General features: G+C 45.5%; 1 protein-coding gene and 1 long non-coding RNA gene across 3 annotated transcripts in view; one reads left to right on the top strand and one right to left on the bottom strand.

Moving 5' to 3' along the window:
* LOC309540360 overlaps positions 1 to 10239 on the top strand; it is an 18015-nt gene extending 7776 nt beyond the window's left edge. The window contains exon 3 of the long non-coding RNA XR_014223216.1: positions 9467 to 10239. This is a non-coding gene — a long non-coding RNA (uncharacterized lncRNA). The remainder of the gene's footprint in view (positions 1 to 9466) is intronic.
* Positions 1 to 26993, bottom strand: part of TET2 (tet methylcytosine dioxygenase 2) — a 78525-nt gene extending 51532 nt beyond the window's left edge. For both annotated transcript variants that reach the window (XM_082236891.1, XM_082236892.1), the window contains exon 1: positions 26727 to 26993. The gene's annotated coding sequence lies outside the window, so the exon portion shown is untranslated. The remainder of the gene's footprint in view (positions 1 to 26726) is intronic.
* Positions 26994 to 27907: the final 914 nt, after the last annotated feature.

Here is a 27907-nt window from a genome sequence, read left to right as displayed (position 1 = left end):
GCACAATAAATTTACTAGGAGATCATCTGTGATGGACAGAATTACAACACAATGTCAAGTCTTCTTTCCAAATAAAGTATGAGGTCTGGAACCATTAAATACTTTATCAGCAGCAATTCAAATTCAAATAGCAACCTGCTTTACTTAATGGTGACTTCAAGTTTAGATTTTATTATTATTTATTGAATTTATATACCGCCCTATACTCGGAGGTTTCAGGATGGTTCACAGAAATGATCAACATAAAAACCACAAAATATATATATCAGGGGATGATTAGCTGCTTGTGCTTAAAAGGGTGCCCCTTCAGAGTTTGTGCGGCCCCACAAACCTCTGTGTGTGACAGAGCTCCTCAGACATGTCTGCTCTAGTCACTGTTAGTGTCCGACAGTGGCTGTTTGCGGAAACGCCTCCAACAAAGAAGTTCCTTAACGGAAACACGTCTCCTGGACTCACGACGTGACAGCTTCCGACGAAGCATGGGTCTCCCTGCAATTGCTTCTGACACCTCCCCACTATTTTCACTGGACGTGTCTCTCACCCCTTTCTCCCCCCTGCTTCCTGCCTGCGTTGCTGCATCTCTCTCAGTATCCCTGAGATCCTCCTCCAGAGACCCCGCGCTCCCCCTGCTGGTCCCTGCTTTGGCTGTTGAGTCTCTCCCAGTCTCTGGGAGCCCTATCACCTCCTTTCCCTCTGATGTCAGTTCCCTGACATCCACCTCCCCTCCAGGGCCCCCTTCCCCCCCGCCCCCTCCCTCTCCTCTGGGCGGTGAGGATCTGAAACCCCGAAACGAATCCTCTTCATCTTCCGACGTCTCGAACATCTCCCTCCATCGGTCTTTGTTCCGACTCGCTGAATCCTCCTCCACCTCGGAATCAGAGAACCCCTCCAACTCCTCTTCTTCGTCTGTGGTGGCGAAGTATTCCCTCCGGAACCTCGCCACTGGCTGGGGTTTTCGAGGGAATCTCTGATGAAAAGTTTCAATTAGAACCTCGTCATCTACATCCTCTGCCCTGACCCAGGTGTTTTCCGACTCCGGTTCCCCTTCCCACATTACCAAATACTCTACTTGCTCTCCCCTCCACCTGGAATCTAGGATCTCCGCTGCATGGTAGCTGTGTTCTTTTTCCTCCATCGCTGGTCCCCTATTGACCCTCCCCTCTCTGTCCCCTATATACGGTGACAGCAACGATCTGTGGAACACTGGGTGCAACTTCATGTGGTTCGGTAACCGGAGTCTGAAAGCCACTGGGTTGACCTGTTGCGTGACTTCAAATGGGCCCAGTCTTTTGGGTCTTAACTTCTTACAACCTCCTTTAAATGGTAACCCTTGGGTGGACAGCCACACCTGGTCTCCCACCCTAATGCTTTCCCCTTCCCTTCTGGTTTTGTCTGCCTGCCTCTTATATTCCTCCTTCGCCCGGTTTAAATTAAGTTGGAGTTGGCGATGGATCGCTTCCATTTCTTCAACGAACTGTTCTGCTGCTGGAACACTCCAGTTCTCCCCCTCCCCCCCTGGGAAGGCTCGGGGATGACACCCGTGATTGGCCAAAAAAGGGCTCATCCCCGTGGACACGTTCTCTGCATTGTTGTAAGCAAATTCTGCCAACGCCAGCTTCTCCACCCAATCATTCTCTCTGTCATTAACATAACACCTCAAATATTGCTGGAGGACACCATTAGCTCTTTCCGCCTGCCCGTTGGTTTCTGGATGACGGGCAGTAGAGAAATTAACCTCTACCTGCAGTAAGCTCATGAGCTTCCTCCAGAACCTGGAAGTAAATTGTTTCCCTCGGTCCGAAACCACCCTCAAGGGGGCGCCATGCAACCTAAACACATTTTCCACAAACAATTTGGCGGTTTCTTCTGCTGTGACCGCATGTGAGCAGGCTATAAAGTGGGCCATCTTGGTTAACAGATCTACCACCACCATAATGGCTGTTTTCCCTTTGGACCTGGGCAGATCAGTCATAAAATCTATTGCCACTGCCTCCCACGGTCTTTCCGGCGTGGGTAGTGGTTCTAATAAACCTGCCGGTGCCCGCCTCTCCCCCTTGGCTCGTTGGCATCGGTCACACCCTCTCACATATTCACGCACATCTTCCCTGACCTTGGGCCACCAGAATTCCCTGGTAACCAGCCACATGGTTTTGTGTTGCCCAAAATGCCCTGCTGTGGGGTTATCGTGCAGTTGCTTGAGTACCTTTTCCCTCAATTCCCCTTCAGGTATGTATAACGCTCCCTTGTAGTACAACGCCCCATTTCTCTCCTCAAAACCCCCGGGTTTGTCTCCCTCCCTCCTAAGACTCCTGAGTTTGTCCTGGGCGTATTCATCCTGCCCCGTTCCCTCTACCAGTTCCCTTTGCCCCACCAATGCCGCCCCACACACCCAGCGGTCCTCGGGAATGACATGGGTCTCTTCGGGTACACCCTCTCCCTCCAAATATTCAGGTTTGCGTGAGAGAGCGTCCGCCCTAACGTTCTCCGGGCCTGGTACGTAACAAATCTCAAAGTTAAATTTGGAGAACTCCTGGGCCCATCTCAACTGCCGTTGGTTGAGCACTCGCGCAGTTCTCCAATACTCTAGATTCTTATGGTCCGTGCACACTTGCACCTTCTGTTGTGCACCAATTAGTAGGTGCCTCCATCTCCGGAAGGCCTCATAAATTGCAAGAAGTTCCCGGTCGTACACCGTGTAGTTCCTCTCAGACTTGTTCAGCTTCCGCGAAAAGAAGGCACACGGTCGCCACTCAGACCCCTCCTTCCCCGGCTGCAGAAGAAGCACCGCCCCTATAGCTCTGTCCGACGCGTCTGTTTCGACCCTCAGCTTTTTTTGTAAATCCACATGTAGAAGTTGTTCGCCAGAGGCGAAGGCCCTTTTCAGTTCCTCAAACGCTCGCTCCGCCTCCCCCGTCCAAACAAACTTCTTTTTGCTGCTGAGACAGTCCGTGATGGGCGCCGTCAGGTGGGCGAAGTTGCGGATGAACTTACGATAAAAGTTTCCAAACCCTAGGAACCTCTGCACATCCTTCTTGGTCTTGGGTGTTTTCCATTCCAGCACCGCTTGAACCTTGCCGGGATCCATGGCCAACCCCTTATCTGACAAGCGGTACCCCAGGAATTCCACCTCCTTGGTATGAAACTGACACTTCTCCAGTTTCACCCACAGTCTGTTGGCTTGCAGCCTGCTCAACACTTCTCTAACGTCTCTCACATGTTGCTCCTCATTCTCCGAATACACCAACACGTCATCTAAGAAGGCCACGCAATTCTTGTAGAGCAAAGGCCCCAGTACGTGGTTCATGAAAGCTTGAAAACACGCGGAGCCTGTTTGTAATCCAAAAGGCATAACTAAGTATTCAAATGCCCCCAAAGGGGTGAACATGGTGGTCTTCCATTCATCCCCTTTCCTTATACGTATCAGGTTGTACGCCCCCCTTAGGTCCAGCTTTGTAAAAATCTTTCCCTTCCGCACCCTGGTCATAATATCATCAATCCTGGGCATAGGAAAAGCCGCCGGCTCTGTCACTGCATTTAGGGCCCGAAAGTCACATACCAGTCTCGGCTTGTCCGTGTTTTTTTTATCCACAAAAAACACTGGGCTACCCCCCGCTGCTTTGGACTCTCTGATGAAGCCCCTCTTCAGGTTCTTGTCAATGAACGCTCGCAACTCCTGCATTTCCCTGTCTGACATGGCATACAACTTGCCTACAGGAAGCTGTGCTCCAGGGAGTAAATTGATCTGGCAATCAAAGGGTCTATGCGGAGGTAGTTGGTCAGCTTCCTTCTCGCTGAACACGTCGCTGAGATCAGCATACTGTGGTGGCACCTTTCCCTTCTCCACTACTTCAGTCCCTGCCAGGGTGGCTTGGGCCCCTGCTGACCCCTTTTCCCCCCTGCAGTGTTCTAAGCAATGTGCGGAACCGAAGGAAACCACTCTTTGATGCCAGCCCACCAGCGGATCATGTAGGGCTAGCCAGCTCATTCCCAAAATAATGGGAGCACCTCCCAAGGTGGCCACATTGAAAGCTATCAGTTCTGTGTGCCTTGCCACCCTCATTATCATTGGGATGGTCTGCAAGCTGACTCCTCCTCCCAACAGTTCCCTGCCATCAATCGTGGTCACCTGCAGGGGGTTGCTTAAAGGGATAGTCTGTATCTGGTGTTCAGCAGCAAACTCCTTGCTCATAAAATTGCAGGAGCTGCCTGAGTCCAACAGTGCCTTTATTTTTAGGGGGTGTCCATTTTGCAGCTCTAGCGACACTTCAATCACTAGGGCCGGTCGAGGAGCTTCTGGCACTGGCACTTGGGGAAGGGGCACTTTCACTGCTCTTTGGCCTGGCTGCAGTGCCCTGATGGCAACCAGGCGTTGGCTTTTACCTGCTCCGTTTCTCCCTGCTCTTCCCCCTCAACAGCCCCCACCATTCCTTGCCATTCCTTCCTCTGGGGGCAGACTCTGGCAAAGTGGCCTGGCTGTTGGCAGAGATAGCATTTCCGGGCTCCCTTTCCCTCCTTCTTCGCCCCCTCACTGGGCTTTGAAACTGCGCGCGCGCGGGCTGTTCCGATTTCCATCGGCTCTGCCGGCGGGAAAGCTGGCTCAGGAATGTCTGGAATGCGTAACTCCTTCCAACGTTCCCCTCTTCCTTCCCGCCTCTCTAAGGCTCTTGCCTCCTGGCGCGCTCCAATGGTCAGCGCAGATTTGGTCAGCTGATCCATAGACACCGCCCTGGGGCTCCTGGCTAGCTCGTCTTTCACAGCTGAAGAAAGACCTTCTTCAAATAGCATCTGAATGGGTGCTGCCGATAAATCCCACCCCAATCTGTGAATCAGCATGGTAAATTCAGTCCAGTACTCACGGACAGATCTGCTTCCCTGCTTGCAAGCCATTAACTGTCTGCGCACCAACCCTTCCTCAACGTCGCTGGAAAACATGATATCCATTGCACGAAAAAATTTCATAGTGTCCTTTAGGATATCGTTGTGCGTTGCCATCAGGGGTCGAACCCAGTCCCGCGCGCCCTTCTCAAGATGCCCAATTACAAAAGCAACTCGAGATTCCTCATCAGGGAACTCATCAAACTGGACATTCAGGGCATATTGCATTTCAGTCCTAAAGGCATGGTAATCCTTGGGGTCCCCCCCAAACTTCTGCACCAATCCTGGTACCTTTCTGGGGAACTGAGTGGTTCTCCCCTTCTTGTCTGCATCTTGAGCCCTCCTCTCCTCGAGCCTCGCCGTCTGCAGCGCCAGTTGGACCTCCAATGCTCGGCATCTTTCTTCCAAGCTTGGATCAGCTCCTCCCCCTGCTCCTCCGGCTCCGGCTGGGTCGCTCATGATGCTTTCTCCTGCACAGGCAGCGTACAAAGACTGTCGGACTGCTATCAGGGGATGATTAGCTGCTTGTGCTTAAAAGGGTGCCCCTTCAGAGTTTGTGCGGCCCCACAAACCTCTGTGTGTGACAGAGCTCCTCAGACATGTCTGCTCTAGTCACTGTTAGTGTCCGACAGTGGCTGTTTGCGGAAACGCCTCCAACAAAGAAGTTCCTTAACGGAAACACGTCTCCTGGACTCACGACGTGACAGCTTCCGACGAAGCATGGGTCTCCCTGCAATTGCTTCTGACACCTCCCCACTATTTTCACTGGACGTGTCTCTCACCCCTTTCTCCCCCCTGCTTCCTGCCTGCGTTGCTGCATCTCTCTCAGTATCCCTGAGATCCTCCTCCAGAGACCCCGCGCTCCCCCTGCTGGTCCCTGCTTTGGCTGTTGAGTCTCTCCCAGTCTCTGGGAGCCCTATCACCTCCTTTCCCTCTGATGTCAGTTCCCTGACAATATATAATGAAAATAAAAACAACCCAGTAACACCCCCTGAAAAAGAGCCACATTTTAAAAGGGCATAGGATGTCAATCAGATCAACCAAAGGTCTGGTTAAAAAGGAACCTTTTTTGCCTGGCGCCTAAAGGTGTATAATGAAGGCGCCAGGTGAACTTCCCTGCGGAGAGCATTCCACAGATGGGGAGCCACCGCAGAGAAGGCCCGTTCTCCTGTTGCCACCCTCCTGACCTCTTCAGGAGGAGGTACATGAAGAAGGGCCTCAGAAGATGATCTCAGGGTTTGGGTAGGTTCATATGGGAAGAGGCGCTCCTTGAGGTATTGCAGACCTGAGAAGTTTTATTTCACTGTGTTTTGTCTTCTCTATTTAAATGCAGCCATTTTGTTCACTGACATTTCATACTGTTTGGTTATTGGAGGAGTACTATCAAGTTTTGTTTTGTTTTTTTAAATACCCATAGAAGCAACAAAGGTCCGTATAGTAAAAGCTATGGTTTCCCCAGTAGTGATGTATGGAAGTGAGAGGTGGACCATAAAGAAGGCTGATCGCCGAAGAATTGATGCTTTTGAATTATGGTGCTGGAGGAGACTCTTGAGAGTCCCAGGGACTGCAAGAAGATCAAACTGATCCATTCTGAAGGAAATCAGCCCTGAGTGCTCACTGGAAGGACAGATCCTGAAGCTGAGGCTCCAGTACTTTGGCCACCTCATGAGAAGAGAAGACTCCCTGGAAAAGACCCTGGTGTTGGGAAAGATTGAGGGCACAAGGAGAAGGGGACGACAGAGGACGAGATGTTTGGACAGTGTTCTCGAAGCTACCAGCATGAGTTTGACCAAACTGCGGGAGGCAGCAGAAGACAGGAGTGCCTGGGGTGCTCTGGTCCATGGGGCACGAAGAGTCGGACATGACTAAATGACTAAACAACAACAGCAAGAAGCAGTGAGCGATTTCTACCCTAGCCCTCAGGAAGCAATGGCATATGCAACGGGTCCTGCTCTTCATAGTGTTTATCAAAGTCCAGCAAAAGGGTTCCTTTTTCAGTTTTCCTTCTTTTCTGCTCCATTGCTGTTCTCTTCCTTTTTTCTTTTAAAGTAAGGTTATCTAAGGCAATACATTCTTTTCAGATAGTCAGATGCACCACTTCTTGAGGACTACTCCCGAGTCATTCGACAGTGAAGAACTTCAGAAATAAGAGGTTTACAACTCAAGACTGCTGTATTCCAAAAAGGAATCCTGTCTTCCTCTTGAACTCAATCTCTGTTTGAAGCACAGGAACTTTTGCTCGCATCAGTCAAGCAACTCCGAGGCCTATGGGCCACTGCTGTGTCCTGCCATGCCTTGATGCACTTTCAAGCAACATTCTCCTACAGATACAAAATTACAAAGTAGTCTCTCAGTTCTGCCCTCAAATACCTAAGATCCACTTCTTCAAAAGCAAAGGAGGAAGAATAATTCAGCTCTTAGGTGCGGCTTCTGCTAAACCAGCTATTCAGGATTTCTCTTTCTTCTACTGTTTAGATGACAAACCCATGACAGCGTCTGTATTTATTCTGAGATATTAATCTAAACTGACACATAGTGCTTGCCTTCCGGCAGAAACCTCTTTCCCAATGTCCTGCACATCTATCAATCCTTTTCTCTAAAAATTAAGCTCTGCAGAATCCCCAACAATCTCTAAAGCACTCTGGCAGCTAAGTGCAAAGGGCAAAGTCCTCATGAGCATTCATTTATTATTATTATTATTATTATTATTATTATTATTATTATTATTATCATTATCATTATCATCATCATCATAGCTGCCTCACATTGTTAATCAGGCTTTACAATAATGATAATAGGTAAAGGTAAAGGGACCCCTGACCATTAGGTCCAGTCATGACCGACTCTGGGGTTGCGGCGCTCATCTCGCTTTATTGGCTGAGGGAGCCGGCGTACAGCTTCCAGGTCATGTGGCCAGCATGACTAAGCTGCTTCTGGCGAACCAGAGCAGCGCACGGAAACACCGTTTACCTTCCCACCAGAGTGGTACCTATTTATCTACTTGCACTTTGACGTGCTTTCAAACTGCTGGGTTGGCAGGAGCAGGGACTGAGCAACGGGAGCTCACCCCGTCGTGGGGATTCGAACCGCCGACCTTCTGATCGGCAAGTCCTAGGCTCTTTAGCTTAACCCACAGCACCACCCGCGTCCCTAGAATAATGATAATACTGGTGAAATAATAACAAGTGGTCTGTAACACTTCAAGCAAGGACTCCCATGATTCCTTGATTCTCTGTTCTAAAACACCGCACAGAGAAAACAAGTTGCCACACCTATCCTTCTCCCTGACATGCTACTCTTCTACATGTAGGGAATATTCTTCCCTATGCAGAAATAGCCATCCATTCAACCTGCAGATTGTATCTCGAGTCACAACACACAGACATATTTACTCACAGAAATATGTTTACTGTCTCATCTCAAAACAGCATGCATTTCTTTTGTAGTACTTTTGCGATAAGAACTGTCAGGAACGATATCTTGTTAACCACAGTGTTTCCCAATTGGCAAACTATTGTAGACTTCTTGTTTTTTCAAAAGCCAAGCCATGGACCCCCTACTTTTGAAAATGTTGATATCTCAGTGGCAGTTTTGGTTATGTGAATGCTGCATGTCCCAGCACACAACTGGGTTGTGTGTTTTCCAGAGCCATGAGAGCCATGAGAGCACAGTGGTCCCTAAACACATATTTTTGGGCACCATGATCTCCCATGAGATGTGCGTCTCACACATTTCTGGGCACTGTGCTCTCACCTGAGAGCATGCCCTCTGAAAAATGGGATGTGACAGACAGTTGATGGGTATGTGTCACGGACTCCCAGGGTGGGTTACACAAACCTCCTGGGGTCCACAGACCCACGATTGGGGACTGCTGTCTTAGTAGATTCACAGCACAATCCTAACCATTTCTACTCAGGAGTAGGTCCTATTGAATTCAATTAGGTTTACACCCAGTTAAGTGGGGTTAGGACTGCAGCCTTACCATTCCAAAAAACTTGTGGAAACCGTTGGGATTCTGGATACCACTGTATTATATGTAATTTTAGCATGCAATGTTAACACATGTTTTTGGCAGAATAATGCAATAGTAGGGTTGGAAGGGACACCTGTTGGAAATCCAACCCCCTAAAATGCAGGAATCCTGCCCACAGCTCAAAACACATACCTTCTGGTTAACGGCCAGACCCACTGTCTCACTGCTAAATTGCTTTAAAATTGCTGGTTTCATGTTGTTGTTGTTTTTTTCATGTAACTTGCTTTTAATGTTTGTTTTTATATGGCTTTTGTAAAGTGCTTGGAGTTTTTTCTCCCTCAAGCAAGCAGTATATAAATTTAATAAATAAATAATTTTAAATAAAGAAAAAGAAAAGAAAAGAATATGGTGCCCCTTCAGGCAATCATGTTGTCTGACCATGGCAGTCAGCATTGTAGTAACTAACATAAGATGGAGGTGGGGTGGGGGGTAGAATGGTAATTGGGTCCATTCATATGTCTTGAACTGAAATCTGTCAATTACATGAAGATGTTTTCAGGTTGTTTGAGTCAAGGTTAAAACTAAAGGTTTGGGTTTTTGTTTTTGTTTTTTTAAAAGAGAGAGCGATTCATACCCTGGGAGAAGTACTTCAGGAGTTTCTTCACACACTTGACTGGATTACAGCAGTACCTTGGGTTACAGACACTTCAGATTACAGATGCTTCAGGTTATAGACTCCGCTAACCTGGAAGTAGTACCTCAGGTTAAGAACTTTGCTTCAGGATGAGAACAAAAATTGTGCAGCGACAGTGGGAGGCCCCATTAGCTAAAGTGGTACCTCAGGTTAAGAACAGTTTCAGGTTAAGAACGGACCTCCGGAGCGAATTAAGTTCTTAACCCGAGGTACCACTCTACGTGAAAAACACTTTGAGAAGGATACCATTGTTTCACAGACCTGAATTCTGTATGCCAGTTAATGCCAAAATGTAAAGCTGTATGCGTCTCCTCAGAAGTAAGATTCATTCAGTTCAATGGGGCTTGCTCTCAGTTAAGTGGGCAGGGAACTGCAGCCATGGAATTTCAATTCTGTGCAATGGCTTGTTGCTTGTTTTAATTCCTCCAGTCTCTTTCTTAAGAAAACTTCAAAAACAGTGTATTTTTTATAAGGGTTTGGCTGTGGTTTTAGTCACAGTGTCTTTTTTAAAAGAGTGTAGTGAGCAGAGTACGGCATTTAAAATTAGCTAAATGCCATGGGGTGGCAATAATTAAACTGCCACTGGTTATCTGATATCTATGAAACAAGAACTGAAACACATTAGCAGCCAACTCAGTTTCAGGAGGTGAACTAAAAAGATGCAGCACAGATTTGACTGGCAGTTCCAAAGCCTGTATAAATCTGGAGAATCTGAACAAAACAAATCTGGAAAAAAGAAAAGATAGGTAATGAGAAGCAATTTCTGGCAACAGAGCCACAGTTGTTCCCAAATTTTTAAAAAATCATGTTTTGCTTACATCCCAGAGTCTTACTTTTATGGCTTGTTAAGAGTAAAGACTGTCAAGACGTGGTATAATTACCGTATTTTTTGCCCTATAGGGTGCACTGGCCCATAGGGCGCACCTCGGTTTTTTGGGGAAAATAAATAAATAAAAATTTATCCCCCCCCCAGCCGCGGGGCTGGGGCCGGGGGAAGCCCGAGCTTCCCCCGACCCCAGCCCCCAGAACAGGCTTGCGGACATCTGCGCAAAGCACGGGGCGCCCTCCGGAGGGCGCCCCGTGCTTTGGGCTGCAGGCTGTTGCCCGCAAGCCTTGGGAACCCGGCAGGAATTCCCGCCGGGCTCGCAAGGCTTGCGGATAGCTTCCTGAAGCCTTGAGAGCGAGAGAGGTCGGTGCGCACCGATGCCTCTCGCTCTCCAGGCTTCAGCGAAAGCCTGCATTCGCCCCATAGGACGCACACACATTTCCCCTTCATTTTTGGAGGGGAAAAGGTGCGTCCTATAGGGCAAAAAATACGCTAATAATTGCCCACTCTCAAGAGTGTTTCTGGGAACGTCTTGCCCTGGACATGCAACCTTCTGGTGATTCATGTAATCACCCAATGGGAAGCCTCCCAGCCTCCCTTGTGCTCAGTGAGTGATCATCATTGATGAAATGAGGAGGGGGAGAATTATGTAGGCCACCTTGAGCTCCTTAGAGAAAAAAAGTGGGGTACAAATGTAGCAGATAACAAAGCAAGAAAATCCATTCATTCATCAAGGGACATGAGAAGTTCGATTATGGGCACCATCAATTTAAGGATTCTATATGCATCACATTCTTAACAGAGCTGCAAAGTAAAATTCTGCACTCACTTCAGGGTGGGAATCCAAACAAAATGTCGTCTCATGAATAGCTCAGCACACACTCTTCACTGTCATCCTACATGCACTGAGAAAGCTCAATAACTACTGTTTGTCTAATTAAGGACCTATTTTGGCCAACAGTTTCATCATTATCTTACAGGCAGCAGCCCTGATGCCCCCACTGTTTGTTTTTAGGCCCAGCAAAACCACTTCTATTTACCCAGGCTTTTGGTCCTTAATTGGGAGGGTAACTGGCTAAGTCTGCGTCCTTTTTTTTTTTTTACTCATCCCTTTAAGTGGGGTGGTAGGATTTGTCCCCCTCCCCCTACGCACACCACTTCCTTTTCTAAGATATTCATGGCACATTTACAAACTTAATGTATGGCATACTGAGTGGTTGATTAGCCTGAGCAGATCCCACAGTCTTCATAATTAAAAATGGAAGTGTGCAAAACCCTGATATCCACAACTGATATTGCACGAAGATAATTACACGGCTCCATGCATACAAAGTCTTCTGCATATGAAATCCGTATGTGGAAATGTGGAATGAATGTCTTTTTTTTATTTTCCACCAATACCCATTCTTTCCAAAATGGAATTGTAAAAGTGGCAAACAGATTCTAATAAAGAATCTGAGACAAGTCCTTTCAGAAGAATATGTCAAAACATGAGCGCCTCTTGTACTTTTATAAAATGTTCCAAGTCACTACACACTCGAAGAAACGAAAGCTTACGACGATGAAGAAAGCGCCATCAAATTTATTCTGAATTGCCTGAAACGCTTATTCAGGCTAGTTAGCGGCTGCATGAGTAAAGTTACGTGCTCACATACCCAACGTGCATTTTCCTAGCATGTGTGTTTCCCCACCTTCCGCCCAACTGCTCTGTTGAGTCTACGCCAACATCCGTGATCCAGGTCATTTTAGTGAGCCTGATACAGCACTTGCTAGCTGTTACATAACTGCCCTCAGGAATTCTGGGATCGTGTTTGTAAACACTACAGCCATGTGCGCGAAGCCACGTTGCAAGACATCAGAATGACCTGGAACGCCTGCTTTCGAGGTAAACCCTGACACTACAATGTTTGTACATCCGCTGCAAGGCGAAGACCAGCGTGTTCCAGTCTATTTTGCCCTAGCAAGTTTCATCACCGGTGCCCACAAATGGCCCACAAATGTCAATCAATTCATGCTGCCAGGCATATTTCTCCCAAAGAGAACATCAAGGCAAGGTCTCGTCAATTCAGGGACCAAGAGCTGTGCTTTCTACTTCCAGCATTGGTTGATTTGATATATACAATAGGCAAAGAAATTATATGAGCACCACAAGGATACACAGCCATTTAACAGTATAAATGCAGAAGCACAGAACCAGGCTTTCAGTGTTTAAAGGAGGAGACATTTAACTATTTCCACTCATTACAGTTGTATGGAAAACACAAACAAAGCTCTATCACTTCCCCTCTTTTTTAAAGAAGCTTTTCTTTTGAAAAACAGCTGAAGGGGGTTCACCGAAAATGTTATTCATAATCATGTACATTAAATGTTCTGCTAATGTATCCAGGCAAATGGAAAAAGGGGGGGGGAGTGAATAGATTTGCCTCTGCCAAGCTATTTTAAATGCAGCTGCGAATCCCATTTGCTTTTGACCTTTACTGCAAGAGGAGAGAAAAGGATGGAGTTAAAACGTTGCTAAGCCCTGCTGAGTTTGCATTTCTTCAGACCGTTTAAGCCAGGAATAAGAAGGAAAATAGGCGAGGCCCGCCCCAAACTAAAACAAAGGGAGAACCTTAGAAAAGACAACAATATTTCTTTTCTTTTGCAGTAAGGTAACATGTCATTTGGAAAATCAAAAAGAAAAGAGTTCTAGAACTCTCAACAATCAAGAAAGAAAGTTTCAATAGAAGAGATATAAGAAGTGTGGGGTTTAACCATAATGTGACACAACCATAATGTGACACTTACCTGGAAGCAAGACCCATTGAATAAGGGTGTTCTAATTAATTAATTAATTAATTAATTGCTTTATCTTGTCCAAGGCACTCCAAAGCGAATTACAACCAACCAGACTAAAACAACCCCCCCAAACATAGATGGATCAAAACCAGCAGAAGGAAACAGGTTTTTAAAAATCCCACTCACTTCAAAATTATAACTCTAATTTGCCCAGAAATTCTTGGAGATTCTAGGAAAGTGAAAGCAGGGGGTGCCAAGAGGAGGATGGCAAAGAACAACAACAATCCAACAACAACAAACCACCTTTGGTAACAGTATTTCTTTCTACTGCAAACATTTATCCAAGAACTGCTTGGATCCTATGAGTGAGCCTACGTCTCCAGCATTCACAGTTGCTTCCATCCTTGAGAAATATGGATCACTCATGAGATCCAAGCAGTTATCGGAGAAAAGGAGAATCACCTTCCCAAACAGTACTGGGTACTGCTTCATGTGAACATTCCCACAGACCTCCAAGAAATTAAAGAGAACTGCAGCCACCACATCTTTCTTCTGAGTAAGCATGCTTAGGATAGCTGCATGATAGTCTTTGCACTTGTGAAAAGCATTTGCTAGTGGCTGGCTAAAATGAATATGTTCTGAGATGGGTGCATGAAATGGGTGTTTGAAAGTTGATGCCACCATATGTGACACACTGTTTGAATCTGTGACAGCATACCATACTCAAACAATGAATGTGTAGCAGCCTGCTCACCTTAAAAAAAAAAAGGTAAAGGACCCCTGACAGTTAAGTCCAGTTGCAAATGACTCTGGGGTTGCAGCGCTCATCTCGCTTTACTGGCTGAGGGAGCTGACGTTTGTCTGCAGACAGTTTTTCCAGGTCATGTGGCCAGCATGACTAAACCACTTCTGGCGAAACCAGAGCAGTGCATGGAAACGCCATTTACCTTCCCGCCGGAGCGGTACCTATTTATCTACTTGCACTGGTGTGCTTTCAAACTGCTAGGTTGGCAGGAGCTGGGACTGAGCAACGGGAGCTCACCCTGTTGCGGGGATTCGAACCGCCGACCTTCTTATCGGCAAGCTCAGTGGTTTAGACCAGTGTTCCCCAACCTTGGGCCTCCAGCTGTTTTTGGACTACAATTCCCATCATCCTTGACCACTGGTCTTGCTAGCGAGGGATGATGGGAGTTGTAGTCCAAAAACAGCTGGAGGCCCAAGATTGGGGAACACTGGTTTAGACCACAACACCACCCGCATCCCACCTTACCACCCCTCAAACCTGTAAAGCACTTTAAAACCCCATGCTTACCTTCATCCGTAACAAGAAAATCACTGCAGTAGCAAAAAGTTTGCCTGCTTTTTTGGTTGGAAGAGTTAAAATGTTTAGACTAGAATTCTGGACAGCTAATCTGCTACAGCATGCTCTTCTGTGCGATTTATGCAGCCCTACTGTGTGTGTGCGCATGACTGCAGTCTGGGTTAAAGACTGCTGACTGGAGTGTTTAGCATTTCCCCCCATAGATCCAAGTAGCAAGGACGCACCCAGCATTACTTTCATATGTTTGCAGTTGTCTGCAGACTATTAGTCCTTTCGGAAAGCAGAAACTACGTCTACTCCCCATGGCACACAAGGTTTGCACTGGCCGGTTCCAGTTCTTTGTCAAGCGGTGAAGCCTCTATTTTTGGCTCACCGCAGATGACCTTGCTGTAAGCTACAGAGCTGAATGTCGCCAAAACAAAAAGAGATTATTAAGGGGGGGAAAAGCAGGGAGGGAAAAGAACCCTGAGTATTGCGGAATACTCCAACCAGCCTATAACAAGGTTATGATGGCTGTGGGCGATAGTAAAAATGGAGGGGAAAGTAGACCATTGCGGGTGAACGCTGCCGACTCGCGAACTGTTGCACCCGCCAGACTGTTACGCAACAGCTCTTGGGAATTCTGGGAGGGTGTTTGTAAACAGTCAGACATGTGCGCAAAGTCCACGTGGTGCTGACTGAGGCTGGATCGGAAGAAACTCTGAATGGAAGAGCAGCATTGAAGGGAAAGCAAGTTGGAGCCATGCATCTCGGGGCCTTCCTGGAGAGCAAAATGTTGCAAAAAAGTGTGCACCCCATCAGAGTGGCAGACATTTCCTAGAACAGTTAGCTGCTTTCTCCAAAGCAAGACAAAAACGTGTGCCAACTATCGAGGAAAGAAATCAGAAGGAACTGTATGAGGAGTGAACAAGCTACGATGTAACTTTCTGTAACTCAAGTACAGGCAAAGGAACGTTAGCAATAAATTTAAAACAAGTATCCTCATGAAAATAAAGAACTGATATACTGATTGCTGTAATGAAGATACTGAAATTTATTTTCAAAGTTTCAGCTTTCACACAAAAGACACTGTTCAGTGGTTAACAATAGGATACCTGGTCCTTTCTGCATTAATTTCTAATGAAGTCCCTTGTGGGTTCATGAGTATTTACTTCCACATATATAGACTTGATGGTTGCAGCATTTGGGCATAAGCAGAGTATGAAGCTCTGCTTGAATATATTTTGTTTCTCTATCCACTATACCCAGACACCTGGAAGATTGCAATCTCAAACTACAAACTTGAAAGTAACTTCAGTCCAACAGGGCAATGCAAGAAGTCATTCTGTCTTTGAACTCATCCTATCTTTGAACTGGTAAGCAACCTACAGATGCTAAGTCTGAACTAATTAATGGCGTCATTGCATGTGGTAGGTGATGTATACAAGTCAAAGAGCATACAGGTTTAATAAAAGAAACCAGAGCCGCTTGTTTATTGAAGTGGCAGGCCACAACCTTATCCCCTAACTGCTACTTTTAATTGTGGTTATTACTTCATAGTACAATTATTTTTGACAGAAGCATGCACTTCAAGAAAAAGATAGGTTGGATTGAGGGTCCCCCCCCCCAATCTGTTTGGTATTCTTTTGGCTTCAAGTCTTGCATTCATTCATCTGCCATTAAAAAGCCATGGCCTGAGGCAGCCTTCCCACTGAAATAAGTTAAATATTTGGGATTATTCACTGAACTATAACAGACACAAATGAAAATTAAAGCTGTAGTGCAAGAACTAAAAGGGAAATCTAATTTCAAGAACTAAGGCCAGTTTACCTGGCATCACAGATTTGGATTTAATGTATGGGTAGGAAGTCACCAGGTAATATTTATTTTCCTGTATAAAGTTATTGGGCTTTCAGTTTCTGCCTCTAAAACAACTTATTTCAGTAAGCACTGAGTGTTAAACTTATTAGAAATTTGCAGTAGAACTATAGATAGATAGATGATAGAGAAAGATAGAGATAAGCACAACACATTTTTCAAGCTGAGTTGTGGACATTTTCCTTTTCAGGGAAACCCCTTTACACCTCAGTGGACCAGCTATGGACTCATACATTATGGTACTTCCACATGCTAAGTTTTTTACCATGATAGTAGCATTCTGGTGCAAGGCAAGCCAGCACATCATATATCCATAAGCTAGACAAATACTTTGTCAATGCCAGTTAGTCCAAATGTACAGACAAGTTTAGCTCATGGGGACCAGCAGCCTTTGTGCAATGCCAGCAATGGTAGCTCCAAACCAGCATGGTACCAGGTCTCTCTTCTGTTACCCACTTCCTATTTCACCCAGGCTTCCACCAGTCAACAGTGGGGAAGTGGATAATGAGAGGTGCTCAAGAACTAGAGCTGCTTCCTTCCATTTCAAGTTCAGCACTTTGGAGCAGGCCCTAGCTCCCATGTGCCAACAACAGGGTAAAAATATAACCCAAACAATAATTATTCCCTGTTAGTACTGCATTTGAGCCCAGATTGCCTTTCATCTTGAGACATCAGCCTCCACAGCGAACTTTCCAGTGGGTCCCTTCAAACACAAAGATTTTGTGGAACAATAAAGCATTGTAAGCCACCCAAAGAACTCTGGTTCTGTGATGGCACAGAGTTGCCATAAATAAGTAAACAAATGAGGGATTAATTATAGGAGCAGAAATATGCACAATCTAGCATTGCTATCCAATCTTCTCTAGTAGACCTATTACTTTATTGGATTACAACTCTCTCTCTTTATCTCAGCATCTCCATTTACTCTATTCACCACTTCCCATTCTATATACTAGCTTAGTGAAAAGGAAGTTATGTAACAGGAGTGAGTAATCTATATTCCTCCAGATGTTGTTGAAACACATAATCCCTTACCCCTGGCCATGTTAGCTATGGCTGTTGGGTATTGCAGTCTAACAACATCTGGAAAGCCACGGATCCCCTCCTCCCCGGTTGTATAGACCATTAACTATTCTCTCAGTGTGATCAACCCCCACCCCCCAAAAAAGTGCATTTAGGCTCATTTTACAAAGCACGCTTTCTGCACAAGACTCTAGCAAAAGCTTCAATCAGAAACTCAAGACTAAAAGACTAGCTGGCTATATGTGCAGGGTAAAGGAATCATTCCAGAATTTTAGACAAGAGAATTAATTATCTGCGGCTTCAGCCAAAATGCCTTTCTCCCATATCCTGCTGCCTGCTTGGTAACTTATTCTCTGTAATACATTGTGCAAGACCTGAACTAAACTGTCATTTGGGGCAATTCCAGCCAAGAGATGTATATTTGTTGTAGGTTCCTCACCTGGCAAGTCAACAAAGCAATCACCTCACTTTTAATAGACTAATGGCACAGTTCTTTCAGATGAACAAATATCAAGCTCTACACAGAGTTTCTTATGATAGAGCAGAGAACAGAAAATGTGCAAGTGTACACTATCACAATAATAAATGCATGGGTATCAGTATATCCAGTTAAGTAATAAGCCCTCTCCAGGCCAGTACTCTTCCTCACCCTTCTACATTACAGAGATAATTTCAATAATATGAATTAATTAATCATTTCAAATAGAGGAGCGATACACACACAACCCCCCTTTTTTTTAAAAAAAGGTGAAAAGCTGTTGACCCAACCCCTGCTTTCGTGCTTTAAACCTCTTAAAAGCTCTGCTTCAAGATCTGTGGGAGAACCCCTTCTTGGCATCCCATTACTGGCTGAAATTCACTGTGATGTGGAATAGTGCCTTCTCAATGGTGGCACCAGCTTCACGAAATACCCTCCCCTCTGTGATAATGGCTGGCCTCTGATGCATTAAGAACCAGCCTATCTCATTTGGAGCACATTAATGTAGTGAGGCCAGACACTAATAGGGTCTTGCCTGCTGTAGGATTAGAACTGCATGGGGAATTTTATTTAGCATTTCAGGAAATTTTCCATTGTAGTGGTTTTATGATCCTGATCTGCGGTGTATGTTACATACACTGGAATCATTACACATTGAAGAGTGGGGTACAATTTGAAAGAGAAATTAAAACAATACATCGAAACATTTCTAAGGGCAGGTTCATATAGTCAAGGACATCACTTGGTCATGGGATGCCAATGAAAGTATGAACAGACTCCATTTAGAAACACGTATGTACCTGTTATATATATACACATCAGTGGTTGATTCACACATGCCAGTCAGACCACTCCTGAACATGTGAACTAGACCTAAGAGTCCATGTCCATACATCTCCACACTGCATGTCCTCTATTCCACACTTCCTTCTGTGAATAAGCAGTCACAGCTGTCCAGACATTATCACCATTACGGCCATAGGGGAACCCCAAGGAAATTTGTTTCGTTTGCTTGGGGGCAAGAATGGCAGGTGATACACCCTTCTTGACAGAAGAATTACAAGCTATAATTCAAAGTCTCCCGCTCATGTAAGTATTTTTCATGCCTGGCAATGGCAGGTGGTGGAGCTCTGCAAAATGTGTGGAGCTTTGCCTTCCACATTTACATGATGTATACAGTGTGGCTGTTTAGGTATTCAGGGCTATTGCGTAGGATTGCAGCCACAACCCCCCGTGTTGCATATTATCTGGAGTTTCAGCAAAACTGGATTTCCTTGCAGATCTGCTTCAAGTCCCATTTTCCTTGTGCAGAGGAAAACAATTTCAAATGCCAACAATTAAGAACAAGAACCGTTCCTAACTGTTCTAGAATATATCTACAATATTGGCTGCATTCACACGCCATGGTAAACCATAGGACAGGGGACACGAGAAACATGCTTTGTTTGCTGAAGCTCCATGATTCAATCTCTACCATCTTCAGGTAGGGCTGGGAAAGACTCCTGTTTGAAACCGAGAGTGTTCAGATCAAAGCTCTTCTTGCACTCTATACTGTTGTAATCCTTACGAGAATCCAGAAAACAGGGGAGTAGGAAGAAAGACTTACATCAGTGGTATAGTACATGCTTTGCAGGCAGAAATCCCACGTTCAGTCCCTAGGAAGTCTGGGCAGGGCTGGGAAATATTGCCTTAAACTCTGGAGAGCCACCACCAGCCAGTGTTGAATGCTAACCTAGATGGACCAGTGGTCTGACTTGGTTAAGGCAGCTATCCTATGCATTTGGGCTGGGGTTGAGGCCAAGGGAGTAGCTTGTCAGAAGCCAATCCATGACTTTAGGGCGGGGTTTCCCAAATATGAATCTCCAGCTGTTTTTGAACTACAATTCCCATATTCCTGACCACTGATCCTGCTAGCTAGGGATGATCGGAGCTGTAGTCCAAAAACAGCTGGAGACCCAAGTTTGGGAAACCCTGATTTAGGACAGTAACAGGGCTAAAGGGGGGCGTTCCCAATTCATAGAACAATATCTTCATCAGTAAACTAGACATGGGTTAAATCAGTCACCAGCCCTTACAGTTTAGGCTTCTTAAATCTTACACTGATTATTAGAATCTTCACAACTACACCTGTATCTGTGAGATGCATTGTATTTCAGTAGCATCTTCAGTTAGTGATTGTTCAAATAAATTTAAAAGACTTCTAAGTTTCCAGAGGTCAACTGAAGTGGATTTGTTGTTACCTGCAGTTCAGATTAAAATTACAACAGAGCTATAATAGGTATGTTCAAATCTCTCTTTAGCTTCTATCCATCTCTGATTCACACTGCAGTCAGTTTTTTATGATTCATAATGCATCCCACTGCGTTTCAGAACCAGATCAAACAAATAGCCTTTCTAGATGATGTCATAACATTAAGAATTGGCAAAATGCCTTCACAGCAGCCAGAGAGAAGAAGACAAATCAATAGTTTATCTTGTTTGGCAAAATAATTTGAGATTGTGTTTTCCAGCATTGTTCAAAAGAACCACCAATTCTTTTCGAAACTTAGCAAGGGCTCAAAAGTGGACAAAGGGGGGAAAGAGTGAGAAAGAAAACAAAGGAGAAAAACAGCACAGATGGAGCTAGCATTGATCTTCTACCAATACTGACCCAGTTGTTGCACTGGTCATTGTTAAAAGGCTATGCTGCAGCAATGGCAGTTGTGAAGAATGCTTTGGAAACTCCAAAATGCCATCACATAGAATTCTTCTGGGTGGTGACAGACACAGTAAATCTAGACTGCCTCTGCCCATAAAGACATAAGTGCTAACTTTCTGTATTGGATTAAATGTCTATCTAATCTAATCCACTTCTGACTCCTAGAGCTCTCAAGCAGATGCCCTGGGGAAGTTCACAAGCATGGTGTTCTGGGAACAGCCATTAGCCGTTCCTTATAATATCTAGTAGTCAGTGATATTTTACCACTGGGCATGGCACAATATGCATATTTAGTTGTTATGTGCAATAGCTAATGACACATTTACCTTCCATGATTTAATCTAACACCAGGGCCCACCTTGCCACACACAGAGGCTTTCAAAAACACCTCTGGGTGCTTGAATTCCATGGAGAAGCTTTCAAGTTACATATCCAAGCTCAAAAGTGCCCTGGAGAAAACAGCCGGGTATAAGTGAAATAAACATGGAGAATCTTCATCCCAGAGCAGCTACGAACCAACCAGGCCTTACAGATTTCCAGTTCCTAGAAGTTTACAGTAAGTTGCAATGGCTCTAGTGTGGTGTAGTGGTTAAGAGCAGTGGACTCGTAATCTGGTGAACCAGGTTTGCGTCCCCGCTCCCCCACATGCAGCTGCTGGGTGACCATGTCACACTTTTCTGAAGTCTCTCAGCCCCTCTCACCTCACAGAGTGTTTGTTGTGGGGGAGGAAGGGAAAGGAGATTGTTAGCCGCTTTGAGACGCCTTAGGGTAGTGATAAAGAGGATATCAAATCCAAACTCTTCTTCTTCTTCTACTTGGTGACATGGCCATAATAATCTCTTTCAAGAAGATTGAAACAGAGTAGCCACTCTGCTTCTTGCATGTAACCAAACAACTTTGTAATCAAAGTGTTCATTACTATAATGCCATTGACAATCCCTTAGGACGTACAGTCGTACCTTGGAAGTCGAACAGAATCCGTTCTGGGAGTCTGTTCAACTTCTGAAACGTTCAGAAACCAAAGTGCGGCTTCCGATTGGCTGCAGGAAGCTCCTGAAGCCAATCAGAAGCCCCGTCAGACATCCGGCTTCCGAAAGAACGTTTGAAAACCAGAAGACTCACTTCCGGGGTTTGATCGTTCAGGAGCCAAGATGTCTAAGATCCAAGGTACGACTGTACAGTGAATACAACATGCATACAGCCCACATCTACATGGTGGGAAGTCACTAGCAGTATATTACATCCATGCTGCATCATCTGCATGAGTTTCCTATTGATTCCAGGCCCAAGTCAAGGTGACAGTTTTGACCTAGAGTCTCATTTATGGCTCAGGAGAATCATGCCTGCATCTTATAACGATCCTCGACTATAATGGGGAAAACTAAGTTTAGCAACCAAGTTTAGCATCTCACACAGAGAGGAATTTTTAGCAACCGCTTCTCAGAAGTTGCTCAGCAAAGACACAGTTTTTCTTTATCTAGCTGTTGGGGAGTGTGGGAAATATCTGTTTGAGTCTCATATATGTTTACCTGCCCTTAAACAATCGACTAGCCCACAGATCCACTGACAGCAGCATACACACATTCCAATCCAAAAAAAATTGAGGCTCTGGTAAATCATAGAATCACAGAATTGTAGAACAAAAAAACTTATTTACATTTGTCCAATGGAACATGAAAAAGATCTCTTTGCTCTCTTCAAAATCAGCAATATTGCCCTGAACAGACATTTTGCCAATAGTTAGCTTATCCTTGCAGGGAATTAAAAAGTGAATGTACTCCCCATCACTTTAAGGATTCCATTTCCCCTTTGTGCATTTATTATCAAGAAAGAAATTATTTCTCAATCTTTCATTAGCAATGTGAATACTCTAGAGTTGGCATGGACAGTGAACATCCCATGGATGTTGGGGAAAGTTGTCTTGTTTTTTTAAGTAGTCAGTGGGTTTGATCCAGACTAGCACTGAAGTCCTACATGTGTCTATTCAGGAGTAACCTTTAATTAGTCCAATGAGACTTATTCTCAGGGTAATTGTGTTTAGGAGCATAGTCTTTTAGCTGAACATGAGTTCCACAGTGTGAAAAGTTAGCCATAGTTAAACCTCAGCAAGTTTAATAGAAATAAAGCACAGCTAATTTATGGGTTCGTCCAGCCCATAAGGTTATAACTGCACTGTGCCAATCAAATAGCACCCTAAGTAAAACAGCAATCCCTGCAGAACAAGCACTTAGGCAAGCTGCAACAAAATAGTGCAGTTTGTCACATGTACATTTACGAAACCTCGAGGACAGAGATGCTTTTGAGAAGGACAACCAGTTTTAGTTGGTCCTGCAGGAATAATGTACTGATTTCGAATAGCAATTTCAGTGCTACACATTATTTTGAAACTCAAGACAATCACCATGACTCTAAACATGTTTGCTTAGAAGCAAGCCCCACTGAGATTATGATTGCAACCACAGTCATTTCACATTGCCCTTTTGCCATTCAAAATTGAGTAACAATTGAACAACCATAACAATTTATCAGGGCACAACACTTTTGGCATAACAAAGTCTAAGACTAGGAACCTCATTTCAAAAATGAGGTTTGTATATGCAGAACAATACAATAAGTGAAAGGTCCCAGAAGTAATAACAGTAACATGCTTTATCTCTAGAAGGGCAACATTCTGATAAAGTTGTTCACTGTTTATTCTGATGATATGCAGTAACCTAGAACTCTTATCACATCCACTAGGATGTTCAACAATGGAACTTTTAAAGAGAAAAAGTCATTAACTCTACAGTATATATTATGTATACATTTTGCTAAGCTAAAGATTTTATCCTACAAGTTACACAAGTAAAGATTTAAGTACTTCTGAGGCAGGATCTAGATGCCCTTACCCTTACTAAATACAAGAGGCTACAGAATCTGTCACAGAACATTGGTAATATATTTATGGTAAATGTAAAAGACCCCTAGATGGTTAAGTCCAGTCAAAGGCAACTATGGGGTTGCAGCGCTCATCTCGCTTTTAGGCCGAAGGAGCCAGCGTTTGTCCACAGACAGCTTTCCAGGTTGTGTGGCCAACATGACTAAACTGCTTCTGGCACAATGGAACACCATGATGGAAACGAGAGTCCATGGAAACACTGTTTACCCTCCCGTCGCAGCCGTACCTATTTATCTACTTGCACTGGCGTGCTTTTGAACTGCTAGGTTGGCAGGAGCTGGGACAGAGCAATGGGAGCTCACTCCATCGCAGAGATTCGAACCGCCGACCTTCTGATCAGCAGGCCCAAGAGGCTCAGTGGTTTAGACAACAGTGCCACCTGCATCCTTTACCATATTTATGTGATGTGGCAAATGAACTTTATGAACTGTGCTGACTTGTTACCTGCTATCCTAGAAACCAGTGTCATACTGATGCTCAGTGCTCCTAAGCCAAGGTACATTTGTGTGCACCAATATGCATGCAGCCCAAGACTGTTATTTGGGATAGAGACCAATTTCACTGACATGCAAAGAGAAGGATGAGCCCACTTCCATATTGTGAATGGAAGCTGTATTGGATCCCCAACCAATCTGTCTGTGGAGTTCCCAGCTGAAAAAGAGAATCTGTGTGCAGAAGCTGCTTTCAAAGGTTAATCCCATCAGCAGTACTTGAGGATTTAATTTTTTTTGTTTAAGCTTTTCCGAATATTGAATATTCTTGACAAAACACCAATGGCTCAGTTCATGATTATGGAAGAAAGTTTTCCCATTGCAGAGAGAGAGGTCTGGTAGGTGGATACTGTTTTGTTTAAAGAAAACAGCTATTTTCCACTGTACTTCATACGTGTGTCACTAACTTAAATAAAACAACAATTATTATCTGGGAACATATCAAGCAGTGCATGAGAACAATGCATACTGCTATTTTTATTATTACTGAAAAATAATAGAACAATGTGAGGAAATATGAACTTCTTAAGCTTATACGAAAAAAATCAACCCTCCGCTGATGTAACCAGAAAAAGTCAACAAAGCACATTAACCTTTGAGGAGTAATGTGGGAGTTGTTGCTAACATCCCTTTTACTTCTCAAAGCAGGCTGCAGCTTGGACACAAGCTAATTGAGTGAATTTGTTAACAGAGATAAGAGTAGCAAGAACTCACAAGGGAGTTTCAACAGGTTCGTGTTGGGGAGGTTTGGTGTTTTTTAGTTTTTGTTTAAGACCAAAGCATGCACCGGGTATGGGGTCGTTTCTGCCTTCTGATCAACCCCCCACCCCAATAACTGAAGCCTGCTCATTATGCTTGACCATTAACACCAATCTGCTGAATTTGTTTTACAAATAAGCTCTGTTCTATTGGCTTTAGTTCTCAAGTGAAAGTGCCATCACGGAATACACATGCAATTCCACAAATGACTGTAAGGCTATTGCTATTCCTCCTTTCCACCCCTCTTCCTGGAGTGTCAGCCTGCCATTAAAATGCAAATACAATGGCCTTATTAGCTAGCAAACAACCACCCACTGACCTTCTTTTTCAGAGGGAAGGCATCTTTTCCTTCATTGTTTTAAAATGCATTTGTAAATCTATAACAGCCAGACGAGTCCTATTCTACCATTGCTTACCATCTCATGGTATCAGGTTTTGTATTTGCATACTCACCATGGAGGGGAAAAACATATCTCAAAATGAGATCATCAGAGTGAACGTTTCAGTGGAAAGCTGCTAAGATCACATCAGCTCCTTCCATCCCCACCACAATCAGTTTACAAAGGCAAATTTTATATAACGTACACCCAAGTACTGTTGCAGAAAGCCTGCTAAGTGGCAAAAAAAGAAACACTTCCAATTCGATTAAAGCTCCCATTACAGATCTAACATATGACCTATGGGAGTGATTGGAATTAGGTTTAATGCTAAATAATAAATACAAGAAGGCACGTTTTGCATTTGACTGGCCCATCCCTGGTAGATTATGGTTTAGTAGCCTTGATCTCGTTAAATGGCAATTATTTTAAAAGGGCATAAGGAAGCTTCCCTCGTCGTCCTCCCACCCCCCCCGCCCACCACCCACATTGAGTAACTGGCTCTCATCACGGGATCCAGCAATTACGAAGCCAAGATAGCACAGAGAATTGCAAAGGTAGAGAAAAGAAGCCGGGGAGCAAATGTCCTCTCCAGTTCTCCCTTCCCCAGGATGGGGGGCTTCACTTTCCTTCTGCGCCCCTGACCTTGCCGTCCTGAAAAGTCCACAGCCCCCCCCTCTCTCTTCCCCCCTCCCGCCCTCTCTCTTGGACTGCGCCTGCCTTTGTGTCTGCTTGTCACTCACCGGTAAACCAAATGAGAGCTGATTCATGAAAAGCACAAAGCCGGGGGAAAAAAACCACTTTCACACATTAAAAATCTCGCACGCACGCACGCCTCTCTAACCCGCTGCGTCCAGGCAGAACGTCCCTGCCCTCTAACGCTAGGCATCTCTCAAGAAAGAGTTTGCTTTTGCCCAGAGATCACAAACCCTCTTCCACTTTATTGCTTTTTTTAAAAAAATAAGGGCATATACTCTTAAAGTTTTGGTCACATAACCCAACCATCGATATTTTTTTTTTTGTAAAGCGACCCTCCGCAAACTTGCTTTCCCCAAGGCCACTTGGGAGTCTCTTTCCAGAATAAAGCCCGGACGCGATTAAGAACTCAGCACGTGTGTAAGCGAGAACACACGTTTAAAGGGCGGCTGCAACTGGGGGTGAGGGGTGTAGCGTGGAAGCGAAGAGGAGGAAAAAGAAGGACAATTTTATAAGACAGAAAAAAAGCAAAACTTAAAGCAGATCGACTTCTCTGTCCAACAAACACAAAGGTGGGAGGGGGGGGGAGAGATTCATCCACTCCAAACCCAAGTAGCTAAAACAGCAAAGTTCACAAGGCGAAAGCTAGACACATACAGGGGGAAATAGAGGGGGGAAGGAACCCCCAAAATAGCTTCGAATTTTTCTATTTGTCAGCCATGTTGGTGAAGCTGCTGTAAATTTCTTTTCCATTTGGACCCGCGGAGAGTTGTGTGTGTGTGTGTGTGTGTGTGTGTGTGTTTCTTTCCCTAAAAGTCACACCAAGGAGCCCCACGGGCTACTAAAGGAGGTCAGGAAAGGAGAGCGTTTCGGAACGGGGAGAAAGGGAAGGAGAGACAGAGAGAGAGAGGGAAGAAGGAGAGAGAGAAGCGCGCCTCTGACCTCTTTCCAGCAGTCCCCTCCGCCTCGCCGAATCCAGCCGAAGCAATCTGCTCTCCCTGCTAACCAATCCTAAAGGGCAGCCATCTTGCTTCCTTCTGCTCCTTTACGAAAGCAGCCTAGCCTCCGCATCAATATTCATAAGGCCGTTTTGACGTCTGCTCCCTCCTCGCTCGGCGGAGCCCCGGCGTCGCTCCCAGCGGCGGACGTGACTGCCATCCGAACGAGGGCGGGAGAGGGGGAGGCTGCTGCTGCTGCTGCTGCTTCGCCGTCTCCCCAACAGCGCCAGGGCGGGCGGGCAGGCGAGCGGGCTCGGGCTACTGGCTACTGGCAGAGACGCCAGCCTCTCCCCCTTTGGGGGTTTCCCCACACAAAGGCGTGGGAGACTTTTTATTGGGATATCTGTATTGGGTTGTTCTAACAGGGGAGCCGGATAGGAAAGGGTGGCGTTGTAACGCGCGTGGGGGTGTTTGGTGGATTTTATTATTATTTTTTAATCACTTTTTCGGCTCTAAAACCAGAAGGGCAGGAAATGCCAGAAAGCAGTCGCGTGTTTTTTGTCTGTGTTTGTGTGTTTTCCCAGCCCCCCCCCCCACAATCCGCCCTTTTCCTTGCTGCTGCACTGCAGCCCCGATAATGTGACACAGTTGCAGACAAAGGACTCAAAACAAGGAGCTGTCATTCTTAACAGATGTTGTTTCCTGGTTAGGGAGGGAGGGCGAGCGCGTGCTCGCGTGCGCGCGCGCGCATCCCACTCCCGGGCCCTTTAAGCAGCAAGAGGCTGCTTCTCCGACAATGGCTCGCTTTGCTTGGCAAGGCGAACTTCGGCTCGGGCGCAGGCCCCGCCCCGCGATTTGCATATTCAGCGCTCGCTCGGGCGCCATTGGCTGGAAGCGCGGGCTCGGCGGTGCTTTTTAAAGGGCTGCTGCGCCCAAGTTCTCTCCAAAGTCCGCGGGGTTTCTCTCGCCGCCGCCGCCGCCGCCTCCTCCAGTCCCACCTCCTGTTTACGCCGGGCATGTGAGCGCACGGGGAGCAGCACGTGGATGGCACCGATCAAGGTCGGAACTCTTTGGTGGTTTGTGTTTTGCTGCAGACAGAAGAATCCGTTGGCTCAGAGAGAGTCATGAGGGGATCAGCCCAGTCCTGTGGGATCAATGGGTCCGGGCATGTTTAACTGGACTGCA

The sequence above is a fragment of the Podarcis vaucheri genome (genome assembly GCF_965113315.1).
Source record: "Podarcis vaucheri genome assembly, chromosome: 9".
In the NCBI taxonomy this organism is placed as follows: domain Eukaryota; kingdom Metazoa; phylum Chordata; class Lepidosauria; order Squamata; family Lacertidae; genus Podarcis; species Podarcis vaucheri.
This window is presented reverse-complemented; position numbering and strand designations above follow the sequence as displayed.